Source organism: Colobus angolensis, unplaced genomic scaffold (assembly GCF_000951035.1).
Source record: "Colobus angolensis palliatus isolate OR3802 unplaced genomic scaffold, Cang.pa_1.0 Scaffold37, whole genome shotgun sequence".
Classification (NCBI taxonomy): Eukaryota; Metazoa; Chordata; class Mammalia; order Primates; family Cercopithecidae; genus Colobus; species Colobus angolensis.
This window is the reverse complement of record NW_012117043.1, coordinates 6,062,957-6,080,992: the sequence shown is the minus strand read 5'-3', so window position 1 is coordinate 6,080,992 and position 18,036 is coordinate 6,062,957. Positions and strand designations below refer to the sequence as shown.

General features: G+C 51.9%; 1 protein-coding gene across 2 annotated transcripts in view; it reads right to left on the bottom strand.

Annotated features, from left to right (window-relative positions):
- CUEDC1 (CUE domain containing 1) overlaps window positions 1–15,316 on the bottom strand; it is a 42,108-nt gene extending 26,792 nt beyond the window's left edge. The window contains exon 1 of one of the 2 annotated variants that reach the window (XM_011953717.1): window positions 14,913–15,316. The gene's annotated coding sequence lies outside the window, so the exon portion shown is untranslated. The remainder of the gene's footprint in view (window positions 1–14,912) is intronic. The other variant, XM_011953718.1, reaches the window with a different exon arrangement.
- Between the last annotated feature and the right edge of the window lie 2,720 nt (window positions 15,317–18,036).

The following is an 18,036-nucleotide window of genomic DNA, read 5'->3' as shown; positions in this document are numbered from 1 at the left end:
AGGTTCAAGCAATTCTCCCACCTCAGCCTCCTGAGTAGCTGGGACTACAGGCATGCACCACCACGCCTGGGGCTAATTTTTGTATTTTTAATGGAGATGGGGTTTCACCATGTTGGCCACGCCGGTCTCAACCTCCTGGCCTCAAGTGATCCACCTGCCTCTATCTCCCAAAGTGCTGGGATTACAGGCATGAGCCACTGCGCCTGGCATTATTTTTTCTTTGCATATACCACCATAAATGAATTTATTTTACTAATGTAATCAAACCATAAATTCTATGCAACTAGTTTTTTCCACATAAGATATTGTGGCCATCTTCCCATGTCGGAATACATAGGGCTATGCCATCATTTTTAGTGTCTGAATAGTATTCTGTTGACTGAGTGAAGCATGATTTATTATCCAACTCCCTCTACCCCATCTCTTCCTACATGAGCAAGTCAGAGCCCAGAGGGGCCAAAGCCATTTCACAAGGAGACACCTCAAATGATCGGTCCAAGAGAGTTTTGCTGTGAGAAGGAACACAGGAAGGTAGCCAGGTATGACATGGTTTCCCATAGCTGGCTTTAGATACCCCAACACCCCCACACCCACATCTCCCACCAACCCACATACATCAGAAGAGTATGCAGCTTCGCCTCAGCCAAAATGCCCTCCGAGGCAGGGCTCCACCCTGACAACTGCCTTTGTCCTGGGTTCTGGGGACCTGCCCTCAAGTCTCTAACACAGACCTCAGGGCCGGGAGGTCCCCAAAAGCTGATGCCTTGGGCTACTGTCTGCTGCCCTAGTGTCATCACACACAGGGGTCAGTGAGTTGTGTTAAGGCCTTCTGGAGTAAAGCCATCATCTCCCTGCCCCTCCGGTAATTTACTAAGAGAGATGGAGGGACCCGGCTCTCACTCTGCCAAAGGCAATCCCTCAAAGAAAGATGACCTGGGCCACCCCCAGGGGAAGAAGAAGGAAGATGGCAAGACCTACTTTTTCCCCATTAGCAGCCCTCTGGACAGCTCCCTTGGGTTCTGGGCCTCTCTGAGTGTTGAGAAACTCCAGAAGCCACTTATAGGAAGCGCAAACTGGTTCAGACAGGGCTGCAGTTCCCCCTCCGCACGTGGCCTCAGACAAGTCTCCCATCCTCTCCACGGCCCTATGTCCTCATCTCGATGCACCCCTTAGGGGGTTTCAATGGGAATGAAATAAGATAATCCTCAGCACACTGCCTAGAAGGTGGCATTCGAGGTATCACTGCCCCAGGAGGCTGGTAGAGAGCCAGGAGCAGTGGGTAAACTGGCCAAGCTGCCCCCGCAGGGGATGGGGTAGGGAGATTCTAGGGGAGTTTTCCCCAGCACCTGGATGTCAATCCCTGGAACTCTTTTAGGCCTCTGGAAGGAAATATCGATCCTCACGGTCCCGGGGGAGGCTGGGCTGGCCTGGGCAACTGGAGACACGGCAGCTCATGCAGCCGCTTCCATCTGGCCCAGGTGCAAAGCATTGAAAGCATCCTTGTGGGGACCACAAAATGTAAAGGACTGACACTCCAGCCCAGGCCCACACCCTGCCTCACATTACAGGTGAAGAGCCTGAGACCCAAGTCTAGGAGGGAGTTGCCTGAGGACACACAGTGAGTAAAGGCAAAGTCTAGACTTTTCTATTAATGCGTGGTTCTGTAGATGAGAAGAGTGGCTCAGAAATTGTAATGGGAAACACAAGGAAACAGTAATGGGAAACATTTTGATTTACAGAAGCACCATTTCCACAAGACTCTATAAGGTCTGAGACTCCCAGGCTGCCTATAGAACCAGGTGGACTATGGAGGCCCCCAATTCTCAGACCACTTTCCTTTTCTCCCCCTGGCTAAGCTCAGGGCAGAGTCTGAGGCCATGGCTGTGGTGTGCCTGGGAGCAGGGTCAGAGTTGTCCCTGCCAGGCTGCCTTTGGCAACTAGCACTGCTCAAATGAAAAGCAGTTGAAAATACCTGAAAAGATTGAGGCAAGTAGGCAACAGGTTTATGAGCTTGTGCCACATGCTTTCACGTTTAATCTTTATTACAACTCCATGAGACAGGTGTTGCTGCCTCCATTTCATAGCTGTGGGAACCATTTCAGACAGGTTAGGTAAACTGCCCAAAGTCACACAGCCAGTATGTGGCGAGGCCAGAATTAGGAACCCACTTCCTAAGAGGCAAAAAATGCCAAGCAAGGCTGACAGGGCTATGAGCCAAGGAGCATAAGAAATTCAGCCATGTGTGCCCCAGGTTCAGGAGACTGGGCATAGCCCAGAGGACACTTCAGCAGAGGAAACATGACCCAGACAGCATGGTAGCAAGGTCTCTTGGCTCTGCTCCAGAGCTGGCTCTGTGACCTTGGAGAAACCACACCACCTCTCAGAACCCCAGCTGCTGAGCACTGGTAGGGAAACAGAGGGAGATAACCCCTGACTGGCTTCTGAAAAAGGAAGCAAACAACCCACTGGGCTTATCAGACCTCTCAGAAGCTGACTCAAAGGCTCCCCTGAACTCATGATTGTGGATGACCTGGGGACTGGGAGGCAGAAACCCCACACCTGTCCTCCTTCAGGTCCCAGGGAGCCAGGATCAGAGTGGCTCTCCACCTCCCCTGTAAAGGAATCCAGGCCTGGCAGGGGCGGCAAACAGCCAACCTCCTCTCCTAGCATGAGCACGCAGCCAAGGCCTGAGTCACTCCCGGCTTGGCCCACAGAGGTGGGCAAGCTGCCCCAGTGCAGTTCATCTGGCCTTGCCCAGGGTCATCTCAGCCAGCCTCCTGCCTGGTGCATCAAGGCCAGCGAGGGTCTGCATGGGAGCTGTGAGAGCCGGGGAGCCAGAGCCCTGGGTGCACTTTCTGACCCTAGTAAGGCTGTGCGACTTGGGGAAATTGTTTCATTTCTTTGAACCTCAGCTCCCTCACTTGTAGACATAGGGATAGCACCTCCTTGGAAGGAGTATTAATAGAATGTACACGGGTACCTGGAGCATAATAAGCACCCATTGAGACAGGCTGCTGTGGCTTCAGGCACAGGCCTGGGACCTTTTCCCGGGGTAGACTCACTCCCTGAGCAATCTCATCCAGCCCCACGGCTTGGAATACCATGTGCATACTGAACACTGGCTCTCATGTGCTCTAGCCTCTCCTGTGGGCACTCCCCTCAACTCCACACTCATACAGCCTTCCTGCTGCCTCTACTTGGACACCCAACAGCAGCTCCAACAACATGGATCCATCCCACCTGTGATTCCCTCCAACCCCAACCTGTTCCTCCCCTGCCTTCTCCATCTCTGTTAATGGCAACTCTCCCTGGCTTCGCCAAAACCTTTGGAGTCATCTTGGAGTGCTCTCATTCTCTTACACTCTATGTCCAATCTATGGCAAAGCCTATCTTCCCCGTCTTCCAAATGATTTCTGAATCTGGCCACTCCTCACCACCTCCACAGCTACCACGCCCTCCCTAGCTCCCTGCCTCCCACTTGCCAGCCTAGAGACCCCTCATCGCAGGGGTCATGGCCTTTCTCTGCTCCACACCTCCCAGTGATTTCCATGTCCCCAGAATACCCAGAGTTTTACTGTGGCCAACCCACATGGTCCTACCCATGACACCATTTGACCTGCTGTCAAATATGCATGCACACATACAGAGAGAGCCTCACTCACGGCAGTTACCTGGATCCTTGCTAGTCCACCAATGAGCCAGGCACACTCCCACCCAGGGGCCTCTGAACTTACTTTTTCCACCACCTGCTATGTTCTGCTCCCACATATCTGCACGGCTCCCTTCCTTCTGGTCCCTACTCAACCATCACCTTGAGTGGGGACCAAGAGGCAAGTCCACCCCTCAACATCCCAGTGTTCCTAACCCTTTAGGCTTACCTGTCCTATTCGTGAAACAGACCACCATGGATATTATACATTTGTCACTGATATCTTCTCCACTAGAATGTAAGCTCCATGAGGGCAGGGGCTTTGCCATACTCACTGTGGTATCCCCAGTGCCCGAATCGGTGCCTGGCATGGTCAATAGATATTTATTAGGCGAATGAGTAAAGAAGGGAAGGAAAGATGGAGGAGTGCAGTAACTGTGCATTTCCCTCCCTTCCCTTCCTCTTCTGGCTCACAGCAATGGTGGGCGGGGGGCTTTTCAGTTTCCAAAGCCCTCTGTTCCCCACACACTCATTTACTCCTCACAACAAACCTAGAAGATATATAAGGAAATGTGTTATTATCTCACTTCAGAGACAAGGGGTCTGAGGCCAAGGCAGCCCAGTGACATGGACACAAGACTGATGGCAGGCTGCCCCTTTCCAAGCTAATGCCAGCCCTGGGGGCAGGAGGTCGACCCCCTCCTAGATCTGACTTGACCTTCCATTCTGCCCCCTAGGAGGATCAGGGCCCAACCCTGAAAGGTGGGAATTAGAACAGGAAGCTACAGGTCCCAACGGCCAGCACCTTCCTGTGCCCCACCCAGAGGTCACTCTTCTGGAAGGAGGGTAGGACTCCTCAGACCAGCTCTGTCTCTGCACACCCCAGCCTCCCTCCTCTGAAAATCACCAAGGAGCAGACCCTGTGTCCATCTGTGATTGTCGTGATGCCTACCTGCAGAGGGATTTGCTTCTTGCCTAAGATCTGGGCCCAGCCCAGTGGCACTGCCAAGCCAGGCCACTAGGTGGTGTCCCAGAGCTCAGGCCTGGGCAGCTCCCAGGGAAAGGGCCAGAGTGGCTTTTCTCTCAGAACCCAAGAATGTGCCCCACCCCCACCCTTGGACTGATTAAAAGGGAGAAGAACCACCCAATTGCCTCAGGGGTCTTAGTACCCAAGACCTGCAGAGTTGTCAAATCATTTAGTCCTAGGCGGGAGATCTGTGGCACATGTGCCACCACCTTCTAGCCCTCGTCCTTGGCAGACATCACTAATCCATCCAGGTATTACTGTCCTACAGAACCCACACAACCTCAGAACCCTCTGCAACACGGCCTCTGCGCAAGCCACGACCCAGCGATTAGAATTGGCATTCAAGACAACCCACTTGACAGCGCTCTCGTTTCCCGTATGGGGAGACGCAGCCCAGGCTCACTGTCTCATTAGGAATCCAGGCTGCAAAAGCCAGTGGGGCCAGAATGAGGTCATATGACCCTGGGAGGCTTGTGTAACCATGGTTGAGCCCTGCGGAAACCTCAAGTGGGTAATGGCAGAGGCTGCTGGGCTGGGGCAGCTGCATCCTCGGCCAATTGTCACCTCAGAGCGGGTGGGGTGCAGGGAAATCTGCCTGAGCTTCTTGGCTTCAGAGCTGAAGAGGCCCCAAAAGGGAGTGAAAGGAAGGGGAGAGGAGAGCAAGAGACAGATAGAGGCTCTCAGGGTGTGTGTGTGTGTGAGGCAGCCCTGACAGAGACGCCTTGTCCTCCTGTCCCTGCACAGGCTTGTTTTCTTCCCAAGCTATTAATGTCGCTGCAGCTTCAAAAGCCGGGTGACCTTTAAACGCTGAGCCTCCTGCTCCTGCCCAAGGCTCGGAAAAGGCTTAATGGAAATTCGACCCAAATGGCCACAGCTGCTGGGGCTGCAACAAAGCCAGCCTCATTCCCGAGGCCCCCAGAGCTGCTGGGCAGCCACACCTGTGCCCGCCCCCAGGCAGCCAGGAAGGGCAAAGAGGACCCTCGGGCACAGCCATTGGAGAAAAGAGACTGCTGGAGCTTAGGGGAGGAGGAGGAGGAGCAGGGGAGAGACAGACAATGCTGTCATGCGCTGCTGTGTGACCTTGCGTACTTCTCTGGACCACTGATCTCTTCTACATCTGTAAAACATGAGAATTTGGCAGTGTGGTGGCTCACGCCTTTAATCCCAGCACTTTGGGAGGCCAACGCAGGTGAATCAGGAGATCAGGAGTTCAAGACCAGCCTGGCCAAAATGGTGAAACACCATCTCTACTAAAAATACAAAAATTAGTCAGGCATGGTGCTGGGCACCTGTGATTCCAGCTACTCGGGAGGCTGAGGCAGAGAACTGCTTGAACCCAGGAGGTGGAGGTTGCAGTGAGCCAAGATCATGCCACTGCACTCTAGCCTGGGTGACAGAGCAAGACTCCGTCTCAAAAACAAAACAAAACAAAACCATGAGGATTTGATAAAAGGACTCCTCAAGCTCTTTGCTAGCAAGAAGCCCCACTGTCACCCAGAGAAACAGGACACCTGGTTTCTATGCCCACCCAGCAGGGCTGCCAGCAGGAGTGAGGCTAGGGGCAGCCCCTGCCTTCCAAAGGCTACCCCATGAGCTGTGCAGGTTGGGCATGCCATGACGCCTTGGCCACCCCCACCCCTATCACTTAGATCTGTAAGGGTGGGGCATTCCTTTAAAATTTGTTTTTAATCTTTAAAAATCAGAAGAAAGGCCAGGCTTGGTAGCTTATGCCTGTCATCCCAGCACTTTGAGAGGCCGAGGCGGGCAGATCATCTGAGGTCCGGAGTTCGAGACCAGCCTGGCCAACATGGTAAAACCCCGTCTCTACTGAAAATACAAAAATTGGCCTGGTGTGGTGGTGTGTACCTGTAATCCCAGCTACTTGGGAGCCTGAAGCACGAGAATCACTTGAACCAGGAGGCGGAGGTTGCAGTGAGCCAAGATCACACCACTGTACTCCATCCTGGGCAACAGAGTGAGACTCTGTCTCAAAAAAAAAAAAAAAAAGATTAAAAAAAGACCTTTTCTTTTCTAATTTTTCTCTCTCCTGCCTCAACACTTGTGGCCATGTCTGTAGCCAATGGGAGATGTGGGGCAGGGACGAGGGCAAGAGGTTCCAGAGGAGGTGAATGAGGTCCCTCATGGACAAATTGGTCCCAGAGCCTCAGTCCTAAGCACATCATCATTCATCTCTGCTCCTGAGGCCCAAATATCAGGCGTGGCTGCCACAAAAGGCACCATCAAGAAGCCAACACTGCCTTCCAGTGAACAAGATCCAAGGTGAGGCTCCTCAGCAGAGAAACATGTCATTTGTTTGGTTCATCTTAGCAAGATAATGGTCCTAACAGTCATAATGAGAATAGATAATATTTATTGCCTGCTTCCTTATATGCTAGCCACGACTCAAAGTGCCTTATTGCATGTTAACTCTCTTCATCCCCTCTACAGCTCTATGAGGTGCATATTACTACTGCTCTTTCCACTTTATAGTAGAAAAATGAGGCGTAGAAGAGTTGAGTAACTTGTTCAAGGTCACACAGCTAAGCGGCCAAGCTGAAATTTGAACCCAGAAGGTCCGATTCCAGATTTAATGCTCTGTATCCACTGGGCTTGATCACCATTCCATGCTCCCTAGAGCCAAGCACAGAGCTGGGCACACAGCAAGAACCCAATAACTGTGAGTTAAATCGAATTCTAAAGGGCAGGGTTGCCCCTGGAGAGGCTGGGGGTGCCTGGATGCCGCTGGAGGTATAAGGGATGGTGCTTATGTCCAGGAAGCAATGAAGAAGACAAAATTGTGGCAGTTTCCTCACAAAAACTTTTTCCCACCCTACTGAAGTTGTCAAGTTGCCTGAGCAACCAACTGTTTTCCACCACAACCTGGGCTGGCTGGGGACTATTTCCACAACAGTCCCTCTCTCCATAAACAAAAGCCACCACCTCAGCCAAGATATTCGACTCAGGTGCCTGGAAGGAGATCAAACCTCAGTGGATGAGGGGGGTTACTGTCCCCCCTGCCCTCCTGCAGGTGCCACAGCTCTAGGGGACCCCACTGGGCTGGTAGGAACATGCGCGTTCATGCTACCAAGTCAAATGGCCCATGCTGGAGGAAGGAGGCCACCAGTAACTCAGGTGCAGGGCCAAGGAAGCTGGGCTGGCTCCAGGCATGAGCTCATACTGGACCAGGCCCAGCTTCTTGGGAAAAGGGGTCAGCTGCTCCTCCCTGGGCTTCTCCTATAGGCAGTCAGGCTGAAGCCCTCCAACAGGCTGAATTCTGAGGTCTGGACAGCAGCAGGAGACACCTCTGGGCCCCGGGGACAGGCAGCAATCAATGCCCCACAATTTAGCATCTGAACATGCCCAGGTAATCCAGGCCAAGGAACCCATGATTAGAAAGGAGTGCTCAGGATGGGCAGAGGAGGGTCCTGCAAACAGAACTCCCAACCCCTGCCCCTACCCTCCACACTAAGGCACACTTTGTACCTACCTACTGATTCAGGAATTCCACTTCTATGAAATTTACCTACAGATGATATGTTTGCAACTGTGTATGTGCATAAGGATATTCCTTGTAAGTGTAACAGCAGAAGACTGGAAACACTCCACAAGTCTACCCAGTAGCAGGCTGATGAAAATATGATACATTATCATCATCATCCTCTCTCTATATAATGCTATTCAATAACAAAAATGAGGGATTTCAATATGTCTCCTTAGCCCAAGACCTAAGGGAACAATGCAAGGTACAAAACAATGAGTATAGTCACTCTACTATAGTGCATTATGGGTGTGTGTGTGTGTGTGTGTGTGTGTGTGTATGAACTCTGAAAGGATTCACAAGAAACTTACATGTTTCCCCTGGGGAGAACTGGGTCATAAGAGATAGATCAGGGAAACTTTTCCACTATAGATTCCTGTATACCTTTAAAATTTTGATTGATACTCATTTATTAATTTAAAAATAAAATATGCAAATAATCCATTATTATTGGATTACTAAGAACATTAATAGCATTGCCAGTGATTTTTATATCTTTTGCTTTTTTTTTTGATATAGAGTCTCTCTCTGTCATCCAGGCTGGAGTGCAGTGGCGTGATCTCAGCTCACTGCAACCTTTGCCTCCTTGGTTCAAGTGATTCTCCTGCCTCAGCCTCCAGAGTAACTGAGACTACAGGCACGTGCCACCATGCCAAACTAATTTTTTGTATTTTTAGTAAAGACAGGGTTTCACCATGTTGACCAGGCTGGTCTCGAACTCCTGATCTCAGATGATCCGCCTGCCTAGGCCTCCCAAAGTGCTGGGATTACAGGTGTGAGCCACCGCACCCAGCTATGTCTTTTGCATATTATATTATCTACAACAGACATAAGTTACTATTTAATAATAATTATAGCAAACATCTATGAGCACTTGCTAGATGCATGCATTTTCTATACACTTGGCATGCATTATCTCATCCAATCCCCACAGTACAGCAATGAATGCATCCACTTCACAGAAAAGAAAACTAAGGCTCAGAGAGATTAAATAACTTACACAAGGTCACACAGTCAGTGGCAGAGCCAGATTTGGAATCCAAACCGTCTGGCCCCAGAGTCCATGATCTGCTTAACTTCCAACCTATAGTGTCTCTAATTAAAAGTTTTTCTAGCATGTCTTTACTCTCTAATTAAAACAAAATTTTTAGAAACTTGAATTATGGCCAGGTGCAGTAGCTCACACCTGTAACCCCAGCACTTTGGGAGGCTGAGGCAGGCGGATCACGAGGTCAGGAGTTTGAGACCAGCCTGGCCAATGTCGTGAAACCCCATCTCTACTAAAAATACAAAAAATTAGCTGGGTGTGGTGGCAGGGGCCTGTAATCCCAGCTACTTGGGAGGCTGAAGCAGGAGAATCACTCAAATCCAGGAGGCAGAGGTTGCAATGAGCTGAGATTGCACCAGTGCACTCCAGCCTGGGCGACAGTGCAAGACTAGGTCTAAAAAAAAAAAAAAAAAAAAAACTGAATTATGGTAGAAAAAATCTTAAGAAAGCAAACCCCAGAGGCTCCAGGGCTTTAAACCTTTTCAATCCTAAGAATCCCAACCCAATCCTTCCTGCTCTGATCATTTAGGCAGGCTTTCTCCAGTCACCGCACCCCCGTGGGGCACCCTCCAACCTTGGTCAGGGACCCACCTGCCTCCTGCTGGGGATTCAGGGAAGGAATGAGGGTTGAGTGGGCAAAGTGCCGGCTCATAGCATAGCTGTTTCAGAGGTAGAACCATGGCGTGGAGGGACTGTTGGGGCATAGCAGGGCTGGGGGTCTGGCCAGAAAACTCCTGGTGGAGGGGAAACCACAAGTTGATGTTTACTGGTGCTATGTCTGGGGTAGGAAGCCATGGAGCTGAGTAGTCAGGAGTGGGGCTTTAGCCTGAGTGGTCAGAAGTTGGGCAGTCCTCTGTTTACCTCCTGACCCTGCAGCTTACTGGGCAAGCAGGATTGCTCTGAGCCTATTTCCTTATCTGTAATATGGGGATACCTATACCTTCTCAGATGGGGCTCCTGCAGGGGATTCACTGTGGTGGCATGCACAGCACCGCACAAGGGAAGCTGTCAGTCAGGGGCAGCTGTTAGTAAGACTCTATGAGCACTGGCCATAGCACCCCAAGGCCATATAGTTCCAGGGGGCTGAGTCTAGAGTCTGGCCCAGACGTCTAGTCTGGGAATATGACCTTGAATCCAACCCTGAAGGGAGCGAATGTGCAGCGTAAAGGCCTCCCTACTCAGGGACTTCTACGACCTCAGGCTGGGAGAGCTCAGGGACCCTAAGGGAAGAGCAGGGAGCTGGGCCAGCAGCCAATACCCTGCCCTCCAGCTAAGCTTCCAAGGGTAGGAGAAGTGATTGGAATAATGCAGGGTGCCCACTCCTACCCACGGGAAGGAGGTGGCTTGGAACTGGCCCCTAGGGGAGGGGCTCCATGGGCCCTGGGCAGCAGGAGCACAGGCAGAGTGGCCCTCTCAGAAATGCCTTCTCTGGCAGCTGAGGAATGCAGGCCCAGGGCAGAGGAACAGAGGCTGGGAGGGAGGGGTGGCTGGCCCAGGGCTGAGCTTCAGAAGAGCAAGCAGCAGCTGCGGCTGGGAGGCCGCCCACCTCAGGCAGCCGGGACACCATCAGAAATTCCACCCAGAGTGAGAAGGGCCCAGCCCAGACAGCAGATGGGATAGTTTAGAGCCACTTACTGCTGGGCCAACTACACCCCCCAATCACAGACTGCTCCCTCCGCCTGGCCTCGGCCCCTGCTCTGCCTGTGTAGCAGCAGAGCTCCCCTTGCACAGCCAGGAGCACCCAGATGCCAGCTGCCTAGGTCCCCTCTCCTGCCCATCCGCACACTCACGTGCCCACACATATACTCTGGAGCTGCCACGGTTAGGGAGGCAGGAGAAACCTCATGTTCTCACTTCCAGATGGTGCATGTTGCCAAAGGTCACAGAGCCCAGTGGCTGCAGCACTGGGATTCGAACCCAGATCGTGAGACCCCTGGCCAGTGCTCTCTCCTTGTATGGGCACACACAGCAACACATGGCAGCACACAGCTCACATGCCTGCATGTGCTCACAGGCTCCCACTCATTGCCACACACACCAGCTCACTCAACCCCATTCACTTGCACAGTGCCACATGCTCCTCCCAGGCCCTCACGGCCACAGGACACAGACACCGCTTTAGGATTTTTTCTTGAACCGTCCCACACAGCCCAGGAACTCAATGTACTACTCCCCTCTTCGCCCAACTCTGAAGCTAAAATTACAGTCCCTCTTCTATACGCACTCACTAGTGTGCACTGATAGCACCCTCAGCCCTCCCACAGCCCACCCTCCAAGCCACCCCCTTCATTAGGCCGATAGCAGGGCCAGATGAGGCCTTGGGATCCCTCTCTTCCCCCATCTGCACCCGGAATGGATTTTACAGCATTGGTAAGGTCAGGCTGACCTGACTGGCAGCAAAACTGGCCAGAACCAGGAAGTGGCACACCCTGGCCAAGACACCAGCTTCCTGGTTCCCTGCAGGCCCAGCTCCTAGAAGGCAGCGCAGGGAAGGACTTCAGGCCAGCTGGGGCTGGTAGCCTCGGCCCCAAATCTAACAATCAGGGGAAGGGGACAAGAGCTCCTAGGGGTCCCATAACCAGCCTCCTTTGCCTCCCGAGGGCCTCAATCTCTACTTCTAGAAAATGGAGAGAAACAGTCCCTGTTTGGTCTGATCATTGAAATCTTCCAGGGATATATATAGGTGGGGGCTGGGAGAGTGGGTCAGGACCAGAGGAACGGTACCAATTTTCTAGGTGCAAACTGGGATGAGTCCTCTGCAGAAACAGCCTGCTGCATCCTAGTCCCCCAGGGATGGAAGGGTCTGTACACTTTCTTTAGCTACAGAACCAGAACCGCTTTCTTCAAATGAAACCCTCAGCAGAAGTCCATTATGTAAAGGCATTAAACAGAAACCTGCCCTCATCCACCCCCAGCAATTATGCATAATCAGAGAAGCTGCCATTTAGCAAGTGCTAGGCAAAGTGCTTCTCATGCATCACATTGTTTAATCCTCGTGACAATGTAGTACTGTAGGTTATTACCTTCCACCATCATCATGACCATTTTATAGATAGATACACCGAGTGGTGTGTGACCTAGAGATTGTCCAGGACTGCGCCACATTTAAATTGCATGTACATGTCAAGTCTCCTGACATACCAGTTACTTGTAATGCATTTTAAAGCCTGGGTTTAATCCCTCATGCTCCCATCTCTCAAGTTGTTTGCATCTCTGCCTGTTCCGCTCACTGCTACTGATGAGGCTTCAGGAAATGCAATGAGCTTTTCCGTCAGTCTAAGAAGTCAAATGCTCTTTGCACTATAGCAGTGTATCTCAGAGGGTGGTGGTGACTACCTTCCTCAGACTCCCCATATTCTCTAACTCACTATTAAATCAGAATTTCTGAGGACATGGCCTGGGGATTTGCTTTCTAACAAGCTCCCTGGGTCATTCCCATGCACAGGAAAGTGTGAGGACCACTCTCTTGCAAGGTGATGCAGTTCAGGACCTGGATGCTGGTTTTGGTCCCATCACCAGTTAGCCAAGTGATCTCGGACAAATCATTTTACCTCCTGGGCCTCCAGGTTTCCATCTGGAAAATGGGAGGGTAGGACTAAACAATCTCCAAGACTCCTTTCATGGCCGGGCGCGGTGGCTCAAGCCTGTAATCCCAGCACTTTGGGAGGCCGAGACGGGCGGATCACGAGGTCAGGAGATCGAGACCATCCTGGCCAACACGGTGAAACCCCGTCTCTACTAAAAAATACAAAACACTAGCCGGGCGAGGTGGCGGGCGCCTGTAGTCCCAGCTACTCGGGAGGCTGAGGCAGGAGAATGGCGTAAACCCGGGAGGCGGAGCTTGCAGTGAGCTGAGATCCGGCCACTGCACTCCAGCCCGGGCGACAGAGCAAGACTTTGTCTCAAAAAAAAAAAAAAAAAAAAAAGACTGCTTTCACCTCCGACATCCTCTGTGTCCACTCCAGGTTCCCAGCTGGTCCACAGGGATGTAAACTGAGTTTCATGGACTGCTCGGTCCCTATAGCAGCCAGCACACACTGTAGATACTCATGACAAAAAGTTCCTGTCTGGTTGACTTAAGGAAACATGCAAAAATACCTTACCTCTGGCTCTAGGCCCTAAACAGATGACTTTTGGATCATCCATGCCACCTACCCCTCCCCTGAATATTTATTTTCTTCATTCCAGCCCCAGCCGTGAGCCAAGCAGGACTCTGTAAACATTGAGTCTGCACACCTGGGCTCAGTCAACAGTCATCAAACAAAGGCACTGCCAAATCACCTCACAAGCCCAAACTTGCACCTACTCTGTTTGTCACAGGGAAGCAGCCACCTGGGAGGTGTGAATGGTGTGCTCCCCCTTTCCCAGCACAGAATGGGCATGAGGGACTGGGCTGTATAGAAGATGTAGCCGAAATGGCCCCAGCCTACAAATGGGTTACAAGTTTAATCAGACTTAAGGGATGTGAGAAAACAGCATGAGAAGCAGCCAGCAGTTGCTAGAATCTTCCAGAAGCAGCTAGACATTTGTCAGTCCCTTGGCTCCTTTGATGATCATCATTAAAACATGATGCATTGGCCAGGCGTGGTGGCTCACACCTGTAATCCCAGCACTTTGGGAGGCAGAGGCGGTCTAATCACCTGAGGTCAGGAGTTCAAGATCAGCCTGGCCAACACAGTGAAACCCCATCTCTACTAAAAATACAAAAATTAACCAGGCATTGTGGCAGGCACCTGTAATCCCAGCTACTCGGGAGGCTGAGGCAGGAGAATTGCTTGAACCTGGGAGGCAGAGGCTGCAGGGAGGCAGCGGTTGCAGTGAGCTGAGATTGCGCCATTGCACTCCAGCCTGGGAGACAAGAGTGAGACTCCACCTCAAAAAAAGAAAAAAAAAAAAAACCATGATGCATTCAGTGCTTGAACCTGGGAGGCGCAGGTTGCAGTGAGCTGAGATCACACCACTGCACTCCAGCCTGGGCAACAGAGCAAGACTCTGTCTCAAAAAGAAAACCATGATGCATTCAGGTAGGGCTTGAACACTGTTTGCTGGTGGCAAACATGTGACTGCCTCATTCTTCAAGGTCTGTGGATCCCTAACAGTAGAGTTGTGGGGATTATCAGACCCACAGCCTGGACACGGGGTGAATTGAGATTCATGCTACCTTTGTGTATGGTGAACCTGTGTGCATGTGCAAAATAACTAAAGAGGAAGGATGAACAGGAAAGGCAAGGATGAAAACCCAGCTTCCACAGGTGAAACATCTGTGAACTGTAGCCAGGATCTGCTGATCCTAGCCATCTGAGAATCCCAAGATAGATCATCCTTTCACTCTGACCACACTGACTATCCACAATGATTGTGCTTTATGTGTGCACTCAACAGCTTACCATGCTGCGGGAAAGTCCCCAAACCCTTTGCATTCAGCCAGGCTCCAGGTTGGGCACAAACCCTATAGCAGAGAGCTGGCCTGGGTGCCATGCCATCCTCCCAACAATCCTATGAAGTAGGGACTGTTATTTTACAGAGGAGGGGATTGAGGTACAGAGGAGTTAAATACCTTGCCCCAAGCCTCACAGCCAGGAGTAACCAGGTCAGGATTCCACCCTAGAGCCCACACTCCAACCCATCACCACGCTGTCACCCCACTTACAATAATGAACCTCTGCACCTCTGCATGGGACAAAGAGGGAAACTGAGTCTTCCAGGAGACCTGGGCACATGAGGCCATCCTGGCAATGATCCCACCTCCAGCCATCCAGGAGCAGGAGCGAAGCCGCTGCATTGAGTGTGTAGGTGCAGCGGGCCAGCCAGGGAGCAGGGAGGTAAAAAAGCAATGGGGCACCTCAGCTCTGAGCTGGGCAGGTGAGGCCCCACCACATGCCTCCTCTGCCACAGCAGTCCCAGGCCAGGAGGGCACCTTGCCAGGCTCCACTGCCACCCACAGCATGGCCTCCCTGTCCTGGTCTGGGCTCTCCTCGAGTTGTATTTCCATGGCAGCCACAACGGGCAGCAGCCAGGGTGAGTCAGGCCAGGCAAGAGGAAGTGACCACACTTGAAAATTATTAACATGCAGGGCTGAGCTTGAGGCCTTTGTTCTTGAGCAAAGACTGTAGCATTTCACTTTCAGGAAGGAGCTAGGAGGGTGGGGCAGGCTCAGAATTGCACAATCAAAGCACAGGCTCAAACACAGACAGGTTCCAGGTGGAAGTCAGCTTAGACAGGCCACCTGCAGAAAAGTGCAGGCCAACCCACAGCCCCATATAGCAGGTCCACAGAGAAAGTACAGGCCAACTCATCTCCACTGTCTTTTAAATCAGAGACCGGGCACAGTATATGAAAACCTATATAATCCCAGTGCTTTGGGAGGCTGAGGTGAGAGGACCACTTGAGGCCAGGAGCTTGAGACCAGCTTGGGCAACATAGAGACCCTTTCTCTATACAAAAGGAAAAATGAGCCAGGCATGGTGGTGCGCACCTGTAGTCCCGGCTATTCAGGAGGATGAGATGGGAGGAGTACTTGAGCCCAGGGTTCAAGGCTGCAGTGAGCTATGACGGCTCCACTGCACTCCAGCCTGGGTAACAGAGAGAGACCCTGTTTCAAAAAAAAGAAATCAGAGAGGATTTCCAACAGCGATAAAAATCAGGGTTTTGCGGTCAAAGGTGTTCCAAGTCAAGGAGACCAAGTGAAGGAGACACAAGGCCGGCCACAGAGGAAAGGATGGGACTCTGGGCAGCCAGACCCCAGTGGGAGCCCTGTGTCTGGGAGAGATGAAAGACACCCCCTCGCCCCAGTTGGCAGGGGGCAGCCCCAGCTCTACGAAGGCTGCCTTCCCACACCCCCTTGCCAAAAGATGGCACCTCTCCTCCAACCATGCAGGTGTTCTGGCCCCCCAACCCCACCGCATCTCCTAGGCAAGAAAAACACCCATAACTGGCCTCACGGGCACCCAGCAACCCTGAAACACTGTGTCTCGGGCAACTTTTCAGAGCTGCAGCTGTTCCCTTAAAAAGTCACACATCAGCCACCAGGAGTGGTGGGAAAGGCTGAATTCTGGAGAAGAGGGATGAAGGCTGGGGAGGTGGGAGGGAGGGAAGGGAATATGGTCACCAGAGGAAAAGTCAGTCAACAAGGAAAAATCTGATTCTAAAAACATAATGCAAACAGCAAAAAAACAGGCTTTGAGCAAGCCTCATAAGCCCTGGGGCCCAGGCCTGTCCTTAGTTCCCGGGGAACGGGCCCTTGCTTCCCGTCCCATTTCACAGGGGTCATCAAGAGGCTAAGATTTCACTCTGCTCCCCTCCTGCACTTCATGAGAGCTTAACCTTGAGGCCTTCGAGGAAATTAGGAGAAATGAGAACCCTGTCCTTTGGCAATTACAAAGTAAATGGCCCTAGGGGCCCGGCGTGGGGGTGGATCTCGCTACCGTGGCAGGGGGGCGGTGGGGGGCGACCTCATTCCCACCCTTCCTCGGCTCTGCAGGGTGGCTGCAGCAGAGGTGGCTTGTTTAGGGAAGCTGCCTGCTCCATCCGTGCTGGGACCACAGGGGCAGGCCACCCACCAGGTCCAACTCACCCCCTCACCAAAGCGGCTCTTTTTGTAAAGGGCTTTTGGGGACAGGAATCAATAAACAGAGTCAAGCGGCCAAGATGCAGGGGCTGATTATGCAGTTTATGGAATTTCCAGGCCTCTTTGTACTCTCCCACTAGCTGCCCGGGGCTCTGCAGAAAAAGGTGCTGGAGAAAGACCGGCTGGTCCCTGGCTTTACAGGTGGCCTTTTGCCAGGCCTAACTGGACCTTCCTGAGTGAGTGAGGGGGCTATACACCTCGAGGGCCCTACAAGTCACCACGAAGAACAGTGCCACCCGGTACCACTAGAGACCAGCCGGCTAATGGCGACAGCTTCTCTCTCACTCACTCACACACACACACACACACACACACACACACACACTCCAGCCTGCTGCTCAACTCTCCACCCAGCTCTAAGTCACTCTGGTATTCCCAGAGGGGAGGGGATGCCTGGCTGCGCTGCCTGCATGCTGAGGCCAGGTGGGTGGCCCTCCTTCACAAGGAAGCTCACAGCTCAGCTCAGTTTAGCTGCACTGGGGGTGGCAAGCAACTCGGGAAAGACTGAGGCTGGTGGGGAAGGTGGCTCTGGGCTGGAGGGCCTCCCCAGTGCGTGCTCAGCTCACATTCCCCAAACAGGCTGTGATCTGGTGAAAGGTAGGCCCAAATGTGCAAAGCCTTAAATGCAGAGCTAAAATGGGGAACCACCCACTTGTCTCTCAATACCCTATATGCAATAAACAACACAGGGCATGTCCACATGCAGCCGACACCTTCCAGTGCCAAATAGAATCGCATGAAATAAATCAAGTGGCCAGGCCATGTGTACACTATACCATTTTTGTTCAAATGTCTGGATGTCCATGTGTATACTTGGGTACACACAGGAAGACGTCTGGGTGGATATGCACCAAATCTCAGGCAGCAGTTACCTAAGAGGAAGAGTTGCATGGGGGCAACTTCTCTTCTTTGCTTCATATACCTCTGCAACCTTTGGTGTTCTTACAAGAAATAGGCATTATTTCTGCAGTCTAAAATAAGATATTAAACAAAATAAAGTTCATTGTTGGTGGCAATGTAAAATGGTACAGCCAATATGAAAAAGATAGTGAAACACAGTGAAAAACCACAGTTTGGTGGTTCCTCAAAGTTAAACACAGAATTACCACATGCTCCAGTGATTCCATTCATAGTTATATACCCCAAC